Here is a 9,712-nt window from a genome sequence, read left to right as displayed (position 1 = left end):
ATGTGATCACTCAGCTTGGCATCTCCAGAAAATCAGACAGCTCCACAAAGACCACCTCTGGCCATATCACAGTGAAAAGGTAAAAGACCTAACACCACACTGACTAAAGAAACAAGCAAAACTCTGCTGAAATAACACTCAAGAGCAGGGACGTGCACAGGGCAGGGCTAAAGTTGCTCGGGCAACTGCCCATCTGACCTCTTTGACTGAGATGCGCCTTCCAAAAAATAAAAATTATTTTCAGGGATAAAGTTATCCGTTGCTTCGACAAATATCCATCAACTTATTTCTGTTGGACACTTTATTATTAGATTCCCAAGGCGAAAAATATGTCTTGTTGTACATATACAGCCTACATTTGTTGTCAGCTTTTAAGAGTAAGCTATCAATGCACACACAATAAGTAATGTAACAGGGCTCAGGCATGGGTCGGACTGTTTAAGTTCTGAAAATGGGCTGGATATAAGCCAGCCATCTTCAAAAATGTCTGATAACCTTACAGATGTTGTCTTTACGCTCTGAACAATGTCCAAACCAAAATGTCAAAAAGAAAGAATACTCAAATAGATAGCAAACGCCCAAATTATCTTACTGTAATGAAAATAGCCATATGTGATTTATAGAATATTATTCACCCCCACCCCCAACACACATACACACACAAAAGGGGGGGGGGCTTTTTCATGAAAGAGCAATGGCCCCTCAAAATGCCTGTGCCCGCCCCTGCTCAAGAGAATAACAAGGAAGCACATACAGTGTGGAACAGGGGTGGCACAGGGGCACATCTGAGCCCAAGTCATCCCAATTACTATATCATGGACGATACGATATGGCACAACACTAAGGGCGCACTCACACTATGCCATCCATACCGTCCCCGAGTAGGTTTGACCCCCAAAGTCCGGTTCATTTGACCAGTGTGATCTTTCCGTACCCGGGCATGGTACGCTTATCTGTGCCTGGGACCACTTGAGGAGGTGGACTCCAGCATGGTACGGCTTATGATCACGCCTATGCAAAGATTCTAGAGCGCAGCAGCTCAACCGTGCCTGGGTACAGTTTGATAGTATGCAGTGTGAGTGTGGACCAAGAACGGGAGAGAACCGTACTCCGGCACAGTACTAGTGAACCGTGTGAACCAGTGTGAATACGCCCTGACAGGTAGTGGCAGAAGGTAGAATGGATTGTCTCCTTCTCAGTTACAGATATGAACCACAGACAGTCCTGATCAGAACTGGATCAGGACCAGGACAAGATCAGTCCTAGAGTTCTGGGAAGTAGTGTGGCCACACACACACACACACACACACACACACACACATTATGGGAGGCAGTGTGGCCATTCTTCTTATCTCGTCCTCACCTCATCCTGAGAACATGAGTTCAGCCCTCACCTCCTGCATACACTCTGGATCGGATCCAGCTGATATCAAGACAGACTTTCTTCACCGTGCTGATAATTTACTGTGACACTGAGTTGGCTAGTCAGCTCAACTCCGGCACGGACTCTGGATCTTATCCAGGCTTATCATCTGATATCAGGATAGACTGGATCTTCACTCCAGTAATGATTTATTATGACAGCGTGTCACTCCACACTGGGTCTTTTTGGGCAAGTCTCCAACACAAACACTCACTGTGCCAACAAATAATGATTAAAAAAACAAAACATTCCTGAACAAGCCCAAGGCCCTCAGGGACTGACAGCAACATGGAGAGCCCCAACCTGCAGTCCTGACTACTGAGGTGTGTGGGAGATTGGAGAGTTACAAGTTACATAAACAGGAAGATTCTGGGGGGTATTTTTCTCTCTGCTTGCTTCCCTTGACAGCGTGACATCCTCACTGATAAGAATCACCAAGCCAAGCAGCCATAAAAACCCAGGCTCTTTTCCGCGACGTTGGCAGTTTGCATCTCCGATAACGATACCGGGGGAACGACACACAAGGGCTCTCAGTCTGATTGAACTGGGAACATCACACGCATCAAAGACATAGACATGCACGCTCACACACACACACACACACACACACACACACACACACACAGCATGTCAGAGTCTCACAGGAAAGCCTTCTATCTATAATGAAGCCTTGCTTTCTCATCAGCACTAAATGAAACAATAGGTTCACAGCCAAATCCTGTTCATTTCACTATTGTGAAGGCCCTCAATGAGAGATTGTGGGACTGTCAGCAAGATTTGGAAATAATAAGCCTGAGGATGTTTTAGTTTTTGACCCCTATGACCTTCAGGTCCAATCTAAACTCCCTCTGTGTGCTTCTGTTGGTCAGACTCACTTTTGCTCGGCAGGTCGGAGGACAAGGCCACTTGTACACACGTACAGCGAACTGTCCCCACACACGTATAGACACACAACCTCCCTACCCTTGTTGCATGCACACACACACACAGAAGACACACACACACACACACACACACACACACACACACACACACACAGGTGTGCACGTAAACTAAACCCTGCTCACATACACGGAACACACACACATTAACACAACCACACACTTTCACCAAAAGCACTTTGAGACACACCACTACCTAAGAATTTCAAACACAATGCTAAACACACTCACACACACTCACACACACACAATCCAAACTGTCAAATACTCCAGCTCAGTTTTGACTGTATCACCCACAAGTAAACAGGGGGGAACAAATAGAAACACGCCTCCGACAATTAGGCTACCAATTAATAATGTACATCAAAGGCGTAAATATGACAAACACAAAGCAAGACTAATTATAATCACCCCAGCCAGGGTGTAAATTAATTAGGCTACAACATAACAAGTGAACTATAAATAAATAAGCTACAACCATTTATCATAGCCTACTCCTTTACCACCAAGGGCACTCAGTGAGAGGAGAACTCCGCCAAGGCCAAATAAAACGCTGTATCTTGCAACGTTGGCAAAACTGAAACTATATAAGTTGAAAGCACAGGTTTGAGCCCCGTCGAAATCTAACAGGTTTGTCTTAGGCCCATGTCACTACTCTTGTCACTACCAAGTCCCATGAAAATCAAGTGAGATAAGTGAGGTCAGTGTTTTTGCAGAATCCTGCTGCACACAGACAAACAGACAAACCAACAGATAAACAAACAGACAAACCACATCAACATAGCATAAGCTCCTTAGCAGAGGAGGCACCACCAAATCCAATGTGGCTCTAAGTCTTACACACATACTATGATAGACATCCACACCTCCTCAAGCACCCTTCTTACAGAGAGTCCTCTTAGCTCAGATAAGACCAGAAGTGCAGTGTCATGTGATCACCCCGAATGACCTCACTGCGTGTCACGTCCCCAAAGTTCTTCAGTGCGGTGTGTGTGAGCAGAGATGAGATTCACAGTGTTCCAGCTGGTCAGTAAACCTCCTGGTCCACATGTTAATCACCATGACAACTGACCGGGTGCTGGAAAACTCTGCCCACTGTTGTGCAAGAGGTTAAAAACAGACCACTAGTCCACTAGTCCACTAGTTAAAGATTTCTTTCCCATGCACTTTACAGGCTCCACAGTTTTTGTACACAACTGCCAATCAAAAGTACTTTCTGTTCTGTTGACAACACCACCTTTATGTAATACTTTCAACAAACTCTGTTTTAAAGAAACTCTGTGCGTCTAAAATCACAAATAACCCGCTGGTGACACCTGACTGGAGCACACAGGTCTGCAGAGAGAGAGAGGCACAATCCTGCACAAAAACTCCGCTCGTTCTAGCAGGGACAAAAGAACACGGAGAATAAAACAACACAACACTCTGACACTTTCAACCGGCAACAATGGAGGCTCCACATTCTACAAACTCACAGACACACGGCAACAACAGATGCACACACAAACATGTACATTCATTGGCCTTCAAACACACACCCAAACACAAACACACACACACACCTAAAGACCCAAACACACACACAGTGGTTTACTAATAAGTCCAGATATTCCAATGTAAAGTGGCATTATTCCCAAGTCCTGCGTGTGACTCTGAGGTTGTGGCAGAGCAGGTCAGGAGGTAACCTCCACTCCGTCACATGACTGTTTCTCTGCTCCTCCCTTGGCTCCATCTCTCTCTCTCTCTCTCTCTCTCTCACACACACACACACACGCACACACGTATACCCACACACCCAGACCCACATAAACATATTTGCCATAAACACTCCCACACACTTCCTATCCTTCACAGGCATGTAGGATACAGTAGCACTCCCTCTCAAAACAAAACATGCTGAGGAAGTCCAGGGTACTTGCCCACAGTCAGATAACTGCTGTATTCCCACTGCCCATAACTGTTCTGATAGCATCTATTCTCTCAGGGAATGCTGCAGTTAACACTGCAATCTACTTATGCAATTATCCATCATAAATAATTCATCTGAATACAACCATCAAGGACATGTGCTGAAAGAGAACAATTCGTAAGGATAAATTAAAATGCTATTTAGCACCTAATTAAATTACGTAAAAATGAAAATGTAGGGAGTTGAATTGAATATTGTGTTTGCATTCACCATCATGGCCTGACACTGCAGAGTTAATGTTGGGTGCTACACCTCCCTCTCTCTATCCCTCTCTTTCTCTCCTCCAGGTTTTTCTTCCACCCACCTTCTCCGATCTGACACAGTTTCCCGTGTTTGTGTGCTGCTGTGCTGACAGAGAGCCGGGCTGAAGGAAGACTCAATATAATGAGCCATAAAACCCCACGCATACTGAACTGGATAACAAGCAAACACACACATCCATCATTCCCACACCAAGGGACTGGGTAACAACACACCAGTAAGCTGAGTTGCTTTTTGCAGTCTATAAAAATTGATGTGGTCATTTTCTACATTTTCTTTAATTAACCCTTCAGCAGGGGAGTTTTGAACATTCTAACAGAAGATTCTGTTCTGCAACAGATATTCTTTAGAGAATGTTCAATTTCCAACCAGCTGAAGAACATATCCTGTGGGTACTACCCACTGACAACACTCTGCCCTCCAGGGTATCGTGAGCTAAACATTTCCTGGCTAAGTGAGGGTGGCCCATACGTCTTAACAACCAAACAAGGTCCACAAAACCACAAAGAGGGCCACAGGAGCTACAGTAATGCTGAAACAGACCCGGCTTGCCCACCCAGACAGCCAATGCCACACCAGGGCCTCACACACACGCACAGGTTCTCTCCCACAAATGCACACTCTCTCACTCATTCACTCACACTCACTCACTCACTCACACTCACTCCTAGAGTTGCCTAGAGTTGCCTAGAGTAAGGGGTTAAGGAAGTCGCATACTCCTCCGTGCACACTGGCACCCGGTCACATATGTTGGGAGGCACACAACACCCCCCGCATGCCGCGTTGATAACGCAATAACGGACATAGACGCAGGACTTTATTCGGGCCCTTAGGGTTAAGGTAAGTCAAAGGCTTAATCAAAGTAATAGGCCCTAATTATTTTTTTAAACATCACTGACTGACTTCAACTGTGAAAAGATGCAGATTGTACAGTGCAATGCTAGACAGTGCCCTGTAGTGGATACAAACCAGTAGCTGATTTCCCTGAATATTTCCAAAGTCACCTTCTTTACTACAAGTGGTTTGAGTCACGGTTGGGTTGCCCACAAAATAACCCGAGAAATAACCCACTGCTTCACAGAAAACACACACACACACACACACACACACACACACACACACACACACACACACAAAAGTCCCCCACAATGATCTGCTGCATGCTTGGATGATAAGGGAAGCTGATAGGGGAGGCTTTCAGCAACACATGCGATTGCAAGAAGGGGTGAGGCAAGGTCACATTAAGAGTGCAGGAGGTGAGGTACTCTTCTCACCATGGGAAAACAGCTACCAGAATTTCACAACTATTAAACAAGGTTTACACACTGATTTTGCTAAACCTCTTAATCTCTTTAGAGGTTACAGTAATACACAGAGGCGGGCTATACATGGGAAGCACAATCTAATTTTGATTCATTGGGCTATTGGGCACTGCGGTTAATACACAGGTGCAGTTAATACATGGAGAGAGATGGGGTGGGATCGAGAAATGACCCGGGTCAGACTCAAACATGAGTCCCCGTGGGCTCCTGGACCCAAGGTGCTACGGACACAGTACCCAGTTGCGCCACAGTGCCCCCTGAAAATGCCCTCTGTTTCATCCAGGTTGCAATCAACCAGCTGTCTGTCAACCGCCAAAAGCGTTTCACTTCCTTCCTTCCTTCACTATTACTGTAATCTTTCCCTTGACAGATTTGGTCTAGAGATGCATGATATCATCAGTACAACATCAGTATGGGCAGATAACAGCTTAAGAATTGTATTATTGGCATTAGCAGATATGGAAAAACCTAGCATTGGCATTCAGGAAAAATTAGTTTGAAAATACCACCATCGAATGTTGGCATAGATCCCAATATTGTGCAACCTTACTCTGCATTAGTATACCTCACATATGAGCCATCAGAAGACAGACAGCAAGTCATTTAATGTTAACTGAACAGCAATCTAACTCTGAATGTCGTGTAGGTAACTGTGTGTGAACTTGTGATGGTAATGTGAACGGTGAGGGTAATTATTTCCCCTATGTTCCTTGATGACAGTGGCTATTTCGTTCTATGCTTCCCCATCCACACACTACGCTGTCACTGAAAACACTTCATTAAAAGCCATGTTGGACTGACAACAACCGATCAGATTACACAGTTTGAGATTGGGCCTTGACAAGATTTTGCACCAGGCATAGCCTATTGATGGACAAAATGCAAGCTAGTCCATAGCAAATTGCTCACAGACTGCAATGGTCATAAAATCCATATCATGCCCTCTGAATACCAATTAATTAGGGTAGCCACGTAAGTTAATGATCCAAGACAACATAATGAGGCGCAACAGACAAACTTAAAAGAGTGAAATCCCTGTGACCCTACAAGCACTCAGGGTTCCTGAAAGACAGAAGCACGCCCAATAGTTGCCCAATAGCCTGTGTAAAACGCCAGGTGGAAAAAAAATACTCAGAAAAAAAAGCTGACACCATTTCTAAGTAGTGTGGGAACAAATTATTTTGTTGAGTAGTAGTGTGACATGAGTACGAAATTACATCATGCAAAAAAGCAGCAGCCTTATGTGCAGAGCCTATCACATCTAAATGTGCACTAAGACTTGATTATTGCGGTAAACAGCCTATTGCTTGTATACAATCATGGTGTTTTCACACACATGGTGTGTGTGTGTGTACGTGGTTTATGTGTGTGTGTGTGTGTGTGTGTGTACGTGGTTTTGTGTGTGTGTGTGTTTGTGTGTGTGTGTGTCACATCCTCAATTATATTTTAGAAGGCAACATTGTAACATTCCATGCCCAGAGATCACCAGGCCATAGCTAACATCTCCTTTGCACGCAGCACTCCATGGTCTTTGGTTGTAACCTCTCTATCATGTACAAGTAGTTTTTAGGTTTTGAAAAAGAATCAAATTCAACAAAACACTTGATTAACAAGAGGCGAGAGGGATTCCTCAGCAATAATGATAACTTAGTCTTAGTCATTCTTATACTAACTAATTAGATCTGGAGTTGCTCCTTTAACATTTAAATCCTCAGTGACATCATGTCTGATGAAACATTACAACATGCTTGTTTGTTTGGCCTAAGTCAAAATGTTAAGCAATTAACGGTTCACACCAAATACGGTCACGTTATTTGGTACGTCCAGCTTTCTCACGTAGATGTCGCAAGAGCCGCCCTCCATCGATGATGGGACACACAAGCAAACGTACACACATCCATCTCTACTCTTATTACTACAAATAACCATTTGCTTGTATTTTATGTCTTTTGATTACTAGCATTGATGCATTGATGATTCCACTTCCTTACACCTCTGTGCAACTCCGTCTGCCTTCAGACATCTGTGGAAGGACAGTCATCTTTTCTGTTGGAGAACAGTGACTAAAGTTTCCCTCCTGCTGCCTGATAAAAATGCCTCTTGTAGGCTAGTGAAAAGCTGAATATCTTAAAATATCCACAGATGGACACTTAAAGTCGAATTCGGCAAAAACGCTACTACTGCTATATTACTACTACAGCTACTACTATATTTTTTCCCATACTAAACTGAGTAGCTAATTCGTTTGTATTTAGTTTAATGACACGTGTGGTTATAACTTCACAAGTCATCCACATTACTCAGATATTGACAGGTTAAGTTAGCTATCGATAGTTAGCTCAAACTCACAAAAGTTCAGTTGCCATCAAATTGCACATTCTCTGGCATGGGAGATTTCAAGAGGGATTTGGAGCCAGGTAGAATAAACAGCTTTGCATATACGAATTCTGATTTGGGGAAACGTTGGACCAAATGTTCATAGCTCTACAAAATTATTGTTAGCCATGATTAGCTTCACAGAATTCCAAAGTAGTGAAGGACACACCAAACAGTGACAGATAAAGGGGCGTGACGCGACGCGGGCTTTCGAGGATGATAAATGTCCGAAAGCCTCAAATTAATCTTACCTTTGAGTGATATTTCCCATATTATGAGAATAGACCTCTATGAACTACTCTTTTACATCCGTTGTAACGTGTAAGCCAGTGGACAGTCCTTCACTCGCGGGCTACTAGGTTTGTTCCTGCTTTTAAAAGTCAGTTAGCGGTGCGGCGTGGTGGTGATGATGATGCTTGTCGTCTCGCCTCGCGCCAATGCAAATCTGTCCCACTCCCAGCATCAGAACACGTCAGTAATGTCAGAATGTAATGATAAAGATAATAACGAAAATAACTATTAAAATGCGACTGTAGTTTCTCATAGTGAGACCTATTTTCAACTTAAATGCTAGCCTATTTCCAACCATAGGCATAGGCCTATGCAAGAATGTTGCTCGAAAAAGTGAAGAGTGAGGACAAGGAGGGGTGGAAAAACAATGTGATTACAGCCCAGAAAAGTTGGAAATTCCCCAGGAGGCTAAAGTTTGGTAAGAGTCGGAATGCTACCATTGCAATGCTACCATTGCATTGCATACCACAGCTGACTTCTTGTCCTGGACAGGCCAGGCCCCAAAGCTGGAAAAAAAAAAAAAAGAACTGACAGTGATTGGCGTATTGTTTCGGACAGCCAAGCCAAGGACTTCAAGTTACACTTAATCATCAACTTGATGCTAGGCTGCTACTTCAAAACACAACTCTCTTTCTCTCTCTCACACACACATAGGGGTAGCCTACAGACAAAACATAGAGCATATTAACCTCCGTTGCTCAGCCAAATGCCTTCCTGTTACGTCCTGTTATCACGGAGTTACAGGCGATAAAACATTTTTGATGGTCACAAGTTTACTTTATTAGCGGTTTATTTTTTTTTATTATTAAAGAGTGTTTTTCATTTAAATGTTTGACTTCATGCTTATTCAGTTGAGCATTTAGTGCTCTCCCAAATCCCAGACGTTCACATTGCATGTTTGTTTGTAATGGATGCAAAACAGCCATAATGCTAAATGTCTATGGCGGGAAGATTGAAACACCTGTTTCATTTGTCCCGACCAGGCAGTAAACCCCATTTAAGTCAATGCACACATATCTGTGTTTATACTATATTTTATGCAGGTGAGACATGGAAAAGCAGTTTTAGAAAGATGCTAATATATTTGGGGCTATCAGGTAGGGGGTTGAGTATTGCCATGTTTAACCTA

This window comes from Alosa alosa, chromosome 4 (genome assembly GCF_017589495.1).
Source record: "Alosa alosa isolate M-15738 ecotype Scorff River chromosome 4, AALO_Geno_1.1, whole genome shotgun sequence".
Classification (NCBI taxonomy): Eukaryota; Metazoa; Chordata; class Actinopteri; order Clupeiformes; family Clupeidae; genus Alosa; species Alosa alosa.
This window is presented reverse-complemented; position numbering follows the sequence as displayed.